The sequence below is a fragment of the Bos grunniens genome, chromosome 14, assembly GCF_055505025.1.
Source record: "Bos grunniens cultivar Pamir isolate PY7600 chromosome 14, Bosgru_T2T1.0, whole genome shotgun sequence".
Classification (NCBI taxonomy): domain Eukaryota; kingdom Metazoa; phylum Chordata; class Mammalia; order Artiodactyla; family Bovidae; genus Bos; species Bos grunniens.
Window position 1 is genome coordinate 24,652,756 of NC_141178.1, and position 14,046 is coordinate 24,666,801.

General features: G+C 41.6%; 1 long non-coding RNA gene across 8 annotated transcripts in view; it reads left to right on the forward strand.

Annotated features, from left to right (window-relative positions):
* Nucleotides 1-14,046, forward strand: part of LOC147359196 (uncharacterized) — a 224,404-nt gene that overhangs the window by 150,283 nt on the left and 60,075 nt on the right. The gene's annotated exons all lie outside the window — the stretch shown is intronic.

The window sequence follows — 14,046 nt, forward strand, 5'->3', positions numbered from 1 at the left end:
GTTTAAAAATAAAAAAAAAATAGAGATAAAGTGCACAGTAAATGTAATATTCTTGAATCATCCTGAAGCCACGCCCCCATCCCAGTCCATGGAAAAATTGTCTTCCATGAAACTGGTCCCTGGTGCCAAAAGGTTGGTCATGAAGGTGGAGCCCTCATGATGGGATTAGTGCTCCTATAAAAGAGACCTTAGAGAGCTCCCACGTCCTTCCCCTATATGAGGACACAGCAAGAAGACTGCTGTCTGTGAACCAGAGGGTGTGTTCTCACCAGACAGTGAATCTGCCATCACCTTGAAGTCTAGGCTTCCCAGACTCCAGAACTGTGGGAAATAAATTTGTGGTTTTTTAATAAGTCCCTCAGTTTATGGTACTCTGTTATAATAGCCTGAACCAAGACAAATCAGAAAAAGTAGATTGTATTTATGGCAACAGCAGCAAGAGGCAGGCATACTGAAAAGTAATATGGAATTTGGAGACCCAAGACTTGAATCCCAACTTAACCTTTAGTTGTTGCACAGTCTTGGGCAGGCTTCCATTTTTCCTGTATATAAAATGGTTTCAGTAAGCATAAATGCAGGTAAAACATGTATTTATTTAACAGTTCCTGGTCTTATTGAGCATACAATGTACAGTGCAATGACAATTATAATACTGAGAATAGATTAACTCTGTTTTTGAATCAGAATCCAGTAACCTTTTCTAGCGTCTTTTACAGAATTACAGAATCTGAAGGGTTGACATGAGGGCCTAGACATCTGTATTCTAGACTGTAGAGATTGGACAGAAAATCGCCCTTTTGGGGTTGGGACTTTCTCTGGCCTCTCTCAGCTTGCTCTCTGATTACACAGCTCAGGTAGCTTTAGTCATTACTGTGTGCAACTAAATGTCTGGTCCTGGACTCAGCCTTTCCCTGTTACTATGCAATTCCCACTTAACGCCAGAATTGTTATAGGAAAGGGGACCCCTTCCAGGGCCCGAACCTGGGCTCTTGTCTAACACTCGGAAATGAATTGTCTGAGGAGACACATCTGCTGACAAAGCAAGAGATTTTATTGGGAAAGGGCACCAGGTGGAGAACAGTAGGGTAAGGGAACCCAGGAGAACAGCTCTGACACATGGCTTGCAGTCTCGGGTTTTATGGTGATGGGATTAGTTTCCGGGTTGTCCTTAGCCAGTCATTCTGACTCAAGAGTCCTTCCTGGTGGTGCATGCCTTGTTCAGCCAAGATGGATGCCAGAGAGAGGGATTCTGGGAGGTGGTCGGACTTGTGGTGTCTCCTTTTGACCTTTCCTGAATTCTTCCAGTTGGTGGTGGCTTATTAGTTCCGTGTTCCATAGCAGGACCTCCAATCATAAACAACTCATGCAAATGGTTACTATGGTGCCTGGTCAGGGTGGGCAGTTTCAATCAGTATGCTTCCCCTAACAGAACCATTTCTCTGCTCTCCCACCCGGCCCCAGAACACCACACTTCAGGGAGTAGTCAGAGGGCTCAGAGGAAGATGGGATAATAAAGAGAATGATAGTTATACCAAAGTAGGACAAGTTTTTTGTGGAGTAGTATAATCATTTAAAACATTACCTGGTTTTTTCATGCTTTGCAGACACTGTATTTTTGTTTTTTAACCAACTGAAAGTTTGTGGTAACTCTGCATTGTCAGATGAAGGTTAGCATTTTCTAACAATAAAGTATTTTTAATTAATGTATGTACATTTAATCACTGTATGCTTTTCTGAGTCATAATGCTACTGGATTAATAGGCCACAGTATAGTGTAAACATAACTTGTATTGCACCAAGAAGCCAGAAAACTCAAATAGAACGTCTTACTGTGGTATTTGTTTTATTGTGGTGGTCTGGAACTGAACTCGCCATATCTCTGAGATATGCTGATAATTCACGATAAAGTTGCATTGACAAAACTGAAAAACAACTTCTGATTCATCTGCATTTTACTGGAATAATTTTATCTAAACTCCCAGCTTATATCAGATGGTGCGCAAGACAGTAAAAATGAAAATTCAGCCTGGCATTTGCTGTGTTAATTGTTAGCTGTTTAGGCAATGGTGGGTATTTAAATATGCTGTTCACCTGTGAGGTCAAGGAGCAATGGACATTCCTGTTCACTTGTGGGCAGTTCCAGCATCATGGAGAGAGCAGGACTAGGATTGAGCACAGATGAGTGAAATACAACTTTCCACAGAGCATTCAAAAGAGAAGCAAACCTTCAGAGTCAGTGAATGTTGTGAAGACAATCTCAGAGATTGGGAGTGTGGCCAAGAAACTGGAATCCTCTATGAGATATTTTTCAGATGTGGAGCTTGAAAACAGAAGGCTGATTATATGAATCTGGGAAGATTTTGGGGATGTTTACTCAGGAACTGGGAATTAAATAGACACCAAAGAATAGTGAGGAAGCCCTGGTGGTTCAGTGGTAAAGAATCTGCCTGCCAGTGCAGGAGTTGCAGGAGATGTGGGCTCAATCCTTGGGTCAGGAAGATCCCCTGGGGAAGGAAATGGCAAGCACTCCAGTATCCCTGCCTGGGAAATCCCATGGACAGAAGAGCCTGGCGGACTATAGACCATGGGATCGGAGTCAGACACAACTTCTTGAATAAATTACAACAAAGAATAGTGAACAGGAATCAGCCTGGGCTTGCAACTTCTTCAAATTAGAGAATAACTTAATGCTATCAGCCCCATATGAAAAGATAACATGTTTCAGGGAATCTTCAGTCAAAGGATATTTATAGTTATAACTGTGAGGAAGGCAGGAAAAAAACGAGGCCAAAGGCAATGAAGAGAGGCCCTACCAGAGTGTTTCCAACTCTGAATTTCCCTAAATGCGATTTGCAAAGTATTATAGGTGAGAATCACCACCACCTAGGACTTTATTAAGCACTACTATGTGCCAGGAACTGTGCTAAATATTTTACAGGTATCATCTTTTTCTCTTCCTAGCAACCTTGTAGGTAGATTTCTTTTATGGTTGATAAAATTTTCAGAGAAATAATATGTTAAGTGGAAGGGTGAGAATTCAAATCTAGAGGTGTTAACTACTCTATACTTTCTGAACCTGGCTAAAATATGTTCATCTGTGCTAAATCAAAATAGTCCTTTTTGAAGGAGGTTTTTTTTTTTTTTTTAATTTTATTTGGCTGCACAGACTCTCACCAATGGCATGTGGGAACCTCAGCTGCAGCACGCAGGATTTAGTTCCCTGACCGGGAACTGAACCCAGTCCCCTTGCACTGGGAGCACAGAGTCTTAGCCAATGGACCTCCAGAGAAGTCCCTCTGAAGTAGTTTTCTTTATTCTCTTCCACCGGTAACTCTAACTTACTCAGAGGGAAGAGGAGGAGGCATATAAAGACACAAGAATATATTCACACTCTCTTTCTCTGCCTTCCATCTCCCTATTATTTATAAATTTATGTCTTGTGTTGCTGTTGTTGTTCATTCGCTAAGTCTATATAGTGCTAATGCAGCATCAGTTGTTAAATATTATAAGTACTGAGCTCCTGTTCTGTCTTAAACATTTACTAAGACAGGTGTGAAAGATTCGAACATTTAGTAAACATTTTCCCTGGGCTCCAAGGAATCTATAATTCAGTTGGGGCCCATACGACAAATGCCATAATAATGTGACAAAGGTCAATTGCTATGTGGTCACATGCTATGAAGTCAGGCAAACACAATGATATAGAAGTCCAAAAGTGGGAAATTATCTCCTTTGATAATGGAGGAAGACTTCATGGGCAAGGGAGCTATTCAGATGGGCCTTCATAGAATCCTATAAAAATAAACTGACTCGAGGTTCAGGCTTTATCTCTATACCAGGAGTATCTAGCCCATTGGCTAAGACACAGTAGGAGTCAATAAATGTTTTGTGTTAAGAGGATGAGCCAATGAATAATGTTTGTTGACCACTTAGCTCTTTTACTTTTGTGACAGATTTATGGCTACACATAAATCATTCCCTTTATACGATCGTTATGTATTATTTAGAAGATAATTTGATTTACTACCAGATGTGCAGATGACACCACCCTTATGGCAGAAGGTGAAGAGGAACTAAAAAGCCTCTTGATGAAAGTGAAAGAGAAGAGTGAAAAAGTTGGCTTAAAGCTCAACATTCAGAAAATGAAGATCATGGCATCTGGTCCCATCACTTCATGGGAAATAGATGGGGAAACAGTGTCAGACTTTGTTTTTTGGGGCTCCAAAATCACTGCAGATAGTGACTGCAGCCATGAAACTAAAAGACTCCTTGGAAGGAAAGTTATGACCAACCTAGACAGCATATTCAAAAGCAGAGATATTACTTTGCCAACAAAGGTCTGTCTAGTCAAGGCTATGGTTTTTCCAGTGGTCATGTATGGATGTGAGAGTTGGACTGTGAAGAAAGCTGAGTGCCGAAGAATTGATGCTTTTGAACTGTGGTGTTGGAGAAGACTCTTGAGAGTCCCTTGGACTGCAAGGAGATCCAACCAGTCCATTTTACAGGAGATCAGTCCTGGGTGTTCTTTGGAAGGAATGATGCTAAAGCTGAAACTCCAGTACTTTGGCCACCTCATGCAAAGAGTTGACTAATTGGAAAAGACTGATGCTGGGAGGGATTGGGGGCAGGAGGAGAAGGGGACAACAGAGGATGAGATGGCTGGATGGCATCACCGACTCAATGGACGTGAGTTTGAGTGAACTCTGGGAGTTGGTGATGGGCAGGGAGGCCTGGCGTGCTGCGATTCATGGGATTGCAAAGAGTCGGACACGACTGAGCAACTGAACTGACTGACCAAGCTTTTAAATGCAATCATCTTCTTACATTTGTGGTTAATGTAAGAGCCTCTAAAAAAAAAAAGCTGGAAATGGAAAATAAAAAGCCACTTTGACCTGGAAAAGAAACTCAAAGTGTTTTGAATTAAACTCATTCAATTGTGCATATCTGTATTTTTCCACAAGCAGAAGCTTGTAAAATCTTGTACACAAGCAGTTCTTATCCAACTGAAAAAGACTCAAAATAAAAACATTCCTCATCATTGGGAGACTAGTGTATTTCTCTATTAATTACAAATAGCTTCAGTCTTCTAGTCTTTCCCTCCCAATGCAGTTGCAATACTTATCTATTTCTGTATAACAGAATACCCCAGAAATGTTGTTTAAAGAATACCAGCTTTAAACAACAAACATTTATTATCTGAGTTTCTGTGAGTCAGGAAATTTGAGAACAGCTCAGCGGGGTGGTTCTGTATTAGCATCTCTCATAACATTGCAGTCAAGATGGAGTCCTGGGCTGCAGTCATCTGAGAGCTAGTCTGAAGCTGGAGGATTTTATTGCAAGCTCTATCATGTGTTGATAGGAAGCTTCAGTTTATCACCAGTTGTTGGCTGGAGACCTTGGTTTCTTGCCACATGAACCTCTCTGTAGGGAAGCTCAGGACAAGGCAGCTGGCTTCCTTCAGAATGAGTAATACAGGAAAAAGAAAGAACAAGATAAAAGTCTGCCTTTTTATGACCCAGTCCCTGACATCACACACCATTTACAGATGATGCAGCAATTAAAAATATCTATTAACTGGCAGGCAAATGCATGTGTGTGCTGACACACATGTGTGTGTAGCCCACCAGACTCCTCTGCCCATGGGATTCTCCAGGCAAAGAATGCTGGAGTAGGTTGCCATTTCCTCCTCTAGGGGTATCTTCCCAGCCCAGGATTGAATACAAGTCTCCTGTGTCTCCTTCATTGACAGATGGATTCTTTACCATTGTGCCACCTGAGAAGCCCATAATTGGTAGGACTAGGGTTCAAACCCATGTCTGTCTGACTCCACAGTCTCCCTATAACCTAGAGCATGTGTAAATAAATGGCCAAGATGCCTGGTCCTTCAGTTGGACTCTCCCAATGAAGCTTTCTTCACAGTCACCACTGATCAATCCTGCTTCCAGGAAATAGTTGCATCTTTGGGTCATGGACTTGAACTAAAATCTTCCTTTTTGTGGTATGGGGAGTAGGCTTCCCAACTACTTTCTGTTTTGTGCATTCCTCTCCCTAACCAACCCCAATAATATACAGTAAAAGAATGATATAGCACTAGTGGAATATGGACTAAAATTTATATTTTGGGAAAGCGCGGACAGCTTTGTGGACTTAGAATACTGGATGAAATCTTTGAGGGCTCAGTTTGATCGTATAAAATTCCCCCCACATTTATGTGTTTGCACTTTGGGATTGAGATTAGTGTTTCACTTGATATTCAGTCCTACTGCCAAAATGAAACGATGACCTTCTTGTTTTAAAAACAAATCTGTAGAAATTACTGAGCCATGTAGAATTTCTACCTGTGTTAATAAATCAATAACCTAAAATCAGAGAAAGGACCATGGTGTATATTTCATTTGATCTGCTGGCCGGTGAAGGCAGAGAATTAAGTTTATGAGATTCAAATTCACAATTTGCTTTCAATCAACTTTTTTTTTTTTTTTGAGTCTAGAGAAAATGTTTTCTCCCTCTCAAATTTTCCACATGAGTAGATTTTAGAGGGAAGGCTTGACAGATATCAGCTCTTCTTGTACTCTTCAGTCCCTACAGACATAAAAAAGAATGCTATAAAATAAAAACTATTTGTGTAACAGCTTCAAATATACAGTTACATTCCTAGTTCTAAAGTAATAGTAGAGTACCACCTAAATGAGCAAATGAAGCTGGAGCTACAATCAACTAATGCTCATCCTGCTGCTGCTGCTAAGTCGCTTCCGTGGTGTCCGACTCTGTGCGACCCCATAGATGGCAGCGCATCAGGCTCCCCGGCCCCTGGGATTCTCCAGGCAAGAACACTGGAGTGGGTTGCCATTTCCTTCTCCAATGTATGAAAGCGAAAAGTGAAAGTGAAGTCGCTCAGTCATGTCCGACTCTTAGAGACCTTATGGACTGCAGCCTACCAGGCTCCTCCATCCATGGGATTTTCCAGGCAAGAGTACTGGAGTGGGTTGCCATTGCCTTCTCCAAATGCTCATCCAGTGATCTTGAATAAATTGAGTTTTTCCTGGGCTAAATCAATAGATGAACATTACAGATGACATGCAGTTCAGAGAGCTGATAAGAAATTAGCCTCAGGGATTGAAGTAGTATAATTATTAGACTTTCTCTAAAATAAAATAATCACTCCATTTAAGAAAATTGGAGATACCAAGGGAACATTTTGTGAAAAGATATGCATAATAAAGGACAATCAATCCTGAATATTCGTTGGAAGGACTGCTGCTGATAGCTCCAATGCTTTGGCTGCCTGATGCAAAGGACTCACTGGGAAAGATCCTGATGCTGGGAAAGATTGAGGGCAAGAGGAGAAGAGGGCTACAAAGGATGAGATGGTTGGATGGCATCACTGACTCAATGGACATGAGTTTGAGCAAACTCAGGGAGACAGTGAAGGACAGGGAAGCCTGGTATGCTGCAGTTCATGAGGTCACAAAGAGTTGGACATGACTTAGTGACTGAACAACAATAACTCTATTCTCAGATCTATGAAGGTATCAAAGAAATTGTCTTCTCAGGAAATGACTAGAAAACTCTAAAATTTTCTTTGGGAAGATTTAGAAAAGGCATTGATTAAGTATTGTTTTTCCTACAAATTTTCTGGCTCTAGTCCTCTGTTTAAATTTGTAATTTCTGAAGAAATGGACCAAAAGAGATTTTATCTGATGTAACCGAATAATTGAAGCCAAACGAGGATCCTTAATTAAATTATTTAAATAGTTCTTTAAATTTCTCGTCACTGAAACTAACATTGAAATAAAAAAACAAAACACTTGACTATACATTGCGAATAGCATAGAGTCTCTGGGATACAAAAAAACACAGTGTCAAAGATTTTGGACATTCAATCATTCATTCATTCATTTATTCATTCAATAATTTTCGGACTATCTACTGTATACCAGGCAGCATTCTAGGTACTGGGGATTCAGCACAGAAAAGAAAGCAAAAACAAAAACAAAGTGAACACAACAAAGACAAAAGGCTCTGTTTTTTTGAACCTGAATGTCTGGGATGCCAAAGGGAATAGGGGACATCTTGGTGAGCCCTTATATTATAACTTCAGTTTGTGTAGAGACATATGTGACCAGGATTTGTATTTTGGGTGTCTGTGAGGCAGGAAATTCCCTGAGTTTTTAATCCCAGTGGGAGCAACCATGAATGAGGAATTGCTGTTGCCATTTATTAGAACCAATAGATCATTGTCAATGGCCAGGAGTGTGTAAAATTGTGCAGAGAGGACTGATTACTGTCTTAGTCATCCTCCAATATTAAGACAGTTGCTCAGGTTGGTCAGTTATGCTGACCTTTGGCGCCATCTTTTTTTTTTCCCTATAAAAAAGTATTTCTTTTCAGTTGCACTGAGTCCATTGCTGAGTGTGGGCTTTCTCTGGGTGAGGCAAGCGGGGCTACTCTCTAGTTGCAGTGCCGGCTTCTCCTGGCAGTGGCTTCTCGTGTCGTGGAGCACAGTCTCCAGGGTGCATGGACTTCTGTAGTGGCAGCCTGTGGGCTCAGTATTTGCAGCTCCCCAGCGCTAGAGCACAGGCTCAATAGTTGTGGTGCGTGGTCTTAGTTGTCCCGAGGCAGGTGGGATCTTCCCAGACCAGGGATCATACTGGCAGATGGATTCGTAACTACTGGACCACCAGGGAAGTCCCATATTTACTTCTTGAGTTACTAGTTTTGTGTATTTCATTTTTATGTAACAGCAACTCCTCCCTCTTCCCTTAGGGACTTGGTATCTTCTTTCCAAAATGGAAATATTCAAATAAAGCCTAACACTTATCAGCACTAGATTTTTAAAATCCTATGGGATTTCTCCTGCCCCTTAGACAGCCCCACTGCATTCTGTATAGTTGACCACAACACAGCTTCATGTTGACTTGCAGAACACAGCATGTTCTGTAAACATAAGGCCAGGAAACTGATCTATCTATAGGATCCTTGATCAAGGATGTCCAAGTTAGAGGATAGATAGTAGTGGCTCTCTGGGGAGCTCCATCACCCATGCCATCTGTAAGGTGGATGAACTCACCTTCTGTATCTCTCTCAGTTGATTCCCGTGGACTTCCTAAGTGGTTAGTGGCTCTGAAGAAGAGTGACCGCCTCTGGTGCCATTGCATCTGAAAATGGAATGAGGATGGGAGAGCCACTTCCTCTCATAGGTGGAATGTAGCAGAGGGTCCAGGTTTGGCTTTATCTGTAAATACGGTTTCCATTTTAATAAGGAAGCCTCTGTGGGCATAGAGTCTTCGGCCTTCTACCCCCATGACCCAAGGCATAACAGTCAGTTGGGTGGGGGGAGTCACAGGCTCAGGACTTGTGAGAACCTCCATCTCTAGAAGGGTTCAGTATGTGGACAGGATTTGCTGCTTTAATGGAGTGTAGCGTGGGACTGAGGAGGGCCATTTCTTGCACCGGAAGCCCACGGGCAACCGTGGCCATCCTGGATAATAGAGCAACTGTAGGCAGCAAGAGAGGAGTTGGCTGAATCAGTGATGACAGAGTCTCTGGGAGCACCAATAAGAGCACCTGTAGAATAGCAATTTGAATAGATTCTAGAGTCAAATTTTATTGGAAGACACAATTCAGAGTGAGCCAATTCATAAGTAACAACATGAACAAGCCTATCAGTTACAGATTATGCTAGAATTGAGATTCAATTCTGATTCAATCTGTGTCTAGGCTAAGACATGTAAGCCAGGTCCACGTGAAGGCGGGCCCTGTTCCCATACCATTGCCCCTAAAGTCAGTTTTTGTCACTTAGTAGGTAATGTGTCGGAGAAGGCAATGGCATCCCACTCCAGCACTCTTGCCTGGAAAGTCCCATGGATGGAGGAGCCTGGTGGGCTGCAGTCCATGGGGTCGCACAGAGTTAGATACGACTGAGCTACTTCACTTTCACTTTTCTCTTTCATGCATTGGAGAAGGAAATGGCAACCCATTCCAGTGTTCTTGCCTGGAGAATCCCAGGGATGGGGGAGCCTGGTGGGCTGCCGTCTATGGGTTCACACAGAGTCGGACATGACTGAAGCTACTTAGCAGCAGCAGCAGCAGGTAATGTGTATAACAGAGGCTTGGTGAAGTGAAGTGAAGAAGTGAAGTTTGGTAGGACTCTGCAAATGCAGCAGAGTGTAGGACAGCTCAAAATGCAAGCTTGCCAGAGGGCAGCAACACAACTCAAAGTTCAGACTCATTGACACATAGCAGCTCAGAGCACGTGCTTGCCAGGGGCAGATGATCTGGTAAGCAAACCAAATGCAAGAGAACGAAGATTCCCCACATGCGGTGGTAATTGCTAGATGGTCCAGTTTACAGCACCGTTTGTATTGTCGTGGCCCTGTGGCAGGTGGGTCAACCCCTCACTCAGATTTGGTTCAGATGTTGAGAAGGATGATGTCACATGTGCACCAAGAGGATAAGGTAGGCTTTATTACTCAGAGTGTGGGATCGTCTAGAATGGCTTAAACCAAAGGGGGCGAGTGGCTTTGGTTTTTACTGTGGTTGAGGGTTGGGGCTGGGATGAAGGGTTTGTGTGGTTTGAACTTCCCCTCTTGTGCCAGAGGATTTTGTATGGGCTTATTCAGGTGTGGGGCCAGAGGGAGAGGAGGAAGGATGGGACTTGAAAGCAGTCAGGGGGTCTACCAGTGAAAATGAAGTCAGACTCTTTATTATGGTAGGTTCCACATAATTCTGTTTCTGTTGAAAGAATTAGAACTAACCTCAATACTCAAGGAGAGCACTGAGTAATAATTCTGTAGATCCATGCATTGGACTATCGTGAGGCTGGAAATATTGTTAGGTGAGGAAATTAAGTTATGCTGTATGATTCTATTTTAGTGTATATCCAAACATATATCTAAACATACATACACACATATGCATGCTTGGCTGTGCTTAGTCTTTCAACCCCACGGACTATAGCCCAACAGGCTCCTCTGTCCATGGGGATTCTCCAGGCAAGAATACTGGAGTGGGTTGCCATGTGCTCCTCCAGGGGATCTTCCCAACCCAGGGGTTGAACCTTCTCCAGTGTATTTCCTGACCCAGGAATTGAACTGGGGTCTCTTGCATTGCAGGCAGATTCTTTACCAGCTACCAGGGAAGCCCATGCACATAAATACACACATACATTTAGAGGGAAATACACCAAAATGTTCATAGTGTTAACTTATATAAGATTACAATGGTTTTTATTCTGATTTTGTTTCTTTGGATTTTCCTTTAATGTATATTACATATTTTTTTAAATAAGATTGTGTGTGGAAGCAGTTCTTTGTTAAAAACTGGTTTAATGTCATTTCTAGCCATGGAGCCACAGATAGAGTTGAGGGGAGAGTGGCTGCATGAGAGTTTGGTCCTCTTGCCTGTGTGTTTCCTCATTTTGTTTGTCTAGTTTAAAAATGATCCAGATGGCCCCAAATGCTATGTTGTGTAAATAGCTTTGCTACATGGTCTGCTTAATTCTGATTTACCATGGTTCAGAACATCTTGAATTAGTTTTGTATTTATTTTGTAGCTTTGTAACCACCCCCCCCCGCCAAGTTCAGAGGTAGATAAGATTATTCAGAATTACTATGGTAAATTACCTTCTCCTCCACTTTTTCAGTGCCTTGGCTAGAAATGATAAGATCTTCATAATAAAATTATTGAATTCTGATGATAGAGTGAGAATTTGGTCCATGATAATGATTACTTAATTGGTAAGGAGCATAATCTGTAGAGGACATGAATACTTCATAACACAAATCAAGGATAATAAATAAGGATAATTAAAAACTATCCTAAAGACTATGTAGACTTTGCATGTTTGAAAATAGCATTGCTGGGACTTCCCTGGCGCTCCAGTCATTAAGACTTCACGCTCCCCATGCAGGGGGCACGGGTATGATCCTTGATCAGGAAACTAAGATCCCATATGCCATAGGGTGTGACCTAAATTTTTTTTAATTAAAAAAAACTAAAAAGGAAAATAGCATTATTTTCTATTGAAAATGAGTTATTATGTTCAAATATAAAAATGTCAATAAACATTTGTTAATGCTTCCTCATAATTACTGAAAAAAGTATATGTTTAAAGTTGTTTTAGTAGGTCATGTAAAATTATGAAGTCTTTATTGTTTGGCATTTAGTTTCATTATCAGAATATTAATTAAAGATATAACAGACAATGTCCAGTGGGTAATACTGTAGAACATCACTCATTATCAGAGAAATGCAAATCAAAACCACTATGAGGTACCATTTCACACCAGTCAGAATGGCTGCGATCCAAAAGTCTACAAGCAATAAATGCTGGAGAGGGTGTAGAGAAAAGGGAACCCTCTTACACTGTTGGTGGGAATGCAAACTAGTACAGCCACTATGGAGAACAGTGTGGAGATTCCTTAAAAAACTGGAAATAGAACCGCCTTATGATCCAGCAATCCCACTGCTGGGCATACACACTGAGGAAACCAGAATTGAGAGACACGTGTACCCCAATGTTCATCGCAGCACTGTTTATAATAGCCAGGACATGGAAGCAACCTAGATGTCCATCAGCAGATGAATGGATAAGAAAGCAGTGGTACATATACACAATGGAGTATTACTCAGCCATTAAAAAGAATACATTTGAATCAGTTCTAATGAGGTGGATGAAACTGGCCTATTATACAGAGTGAAGTAAGCCAGAAAGAAAAACACCAGTACAGTATACTAATGCATATATGTGGAATTTAGAAAGATGGTAACAATAACCCTGTATACAAGATAGCAAAAGAGACACTGATGTATAGAACAGTCTTTTGGACTCTGTGGGAGAGGGCGAGGGTGGGATGATTTGGGAGAATGGTATTGAAATATGTATAATATCATATGTGAAACGAGTTGCCAGTCCAGGTTCAATGCACGATACTGGCTGCTTGGGGCTGGTGCACTGGGACGACCCAGAGGGATGGTATGGGGAGGGAGGAGGGAGGAGGGCTCAGGATGGGGAACACATGTATACCTGTGGCGGATTCATTTCGATATATGGCAAAACCAATACAATATTGTAAAGTTAAAAAATAAAATAAAATTAAAAAAAATAAATCTAAAAAGACGATGGTTCATTGAATTCAAAAAAAGAATTTTGGCGATAACTGCATGTATTACATTCTAATTATTTTCAAATTGATAACGTACATAATGCATATATACCATTTAAGCACTCTAATCCAGAAATCAGAAAACTACTTCTCCAATTGCCAAATATAAAGAGTTTGTATAATATAGTTTCCAGAGAGGTGAATGTTGTGAGACTGGAAGAAAGTACATTCAATACTTGGCTATTGCTTCACTGTGCCACACAGCCAGAGTCTGTTACCCATAATGTTCATTTATTCCTTGATTTTAAGAATTCATCACAATAACAACTCATATTGAGCATCTCTTTTGTGCCAGCCTTGAATTAGAGTCAAGTTCTCTTCCCTGAGGAAATGTATACCTGTTTATATAATTTCAGCCTTATTACAAGTTTTCAGAAGAAGTTTCTGTGGTTGACTCAAGGGCAGAGGCCACCCTGCACCTCATTTTCTCAGTCTCACAACTGAGATGTGGGTAACTTGGCCCTTTGAATGGGAAGAGTATGTCCTGATGAAGTAAAGACCATGAGAAAAAACCTATGCTTGTGACTGATGGAAGCAGTGGGGATAGAAGCAGAAGTCTGTTTTCCAGAGGGAGCATGGCACCCCCGAGGCAAACCAAAGCTTGTGCTGGTGGTGGCGGCTGTGGAGGTCAGCTTCTGGTCTTCCCTGAGATCCTGTGGAAGTGAAAGGTGAACGTGTTAGTTGCTAAGCCATGTCCGACTCTTTGCGGCCCTGTGGACTGTAGCTTGCTAGGCACCTCTGTCCATGGAATTCCCCAGGCAAGAATACTGGAATGAGTTGCCATTCCCTTCTCTAGGGCATCTTCCCAACCCAGGGATCGAACCCGGGTCTTCTACATTGCAGGCAGTTTCTTTACCATCTGAGCCACCAGGGAAGCCAT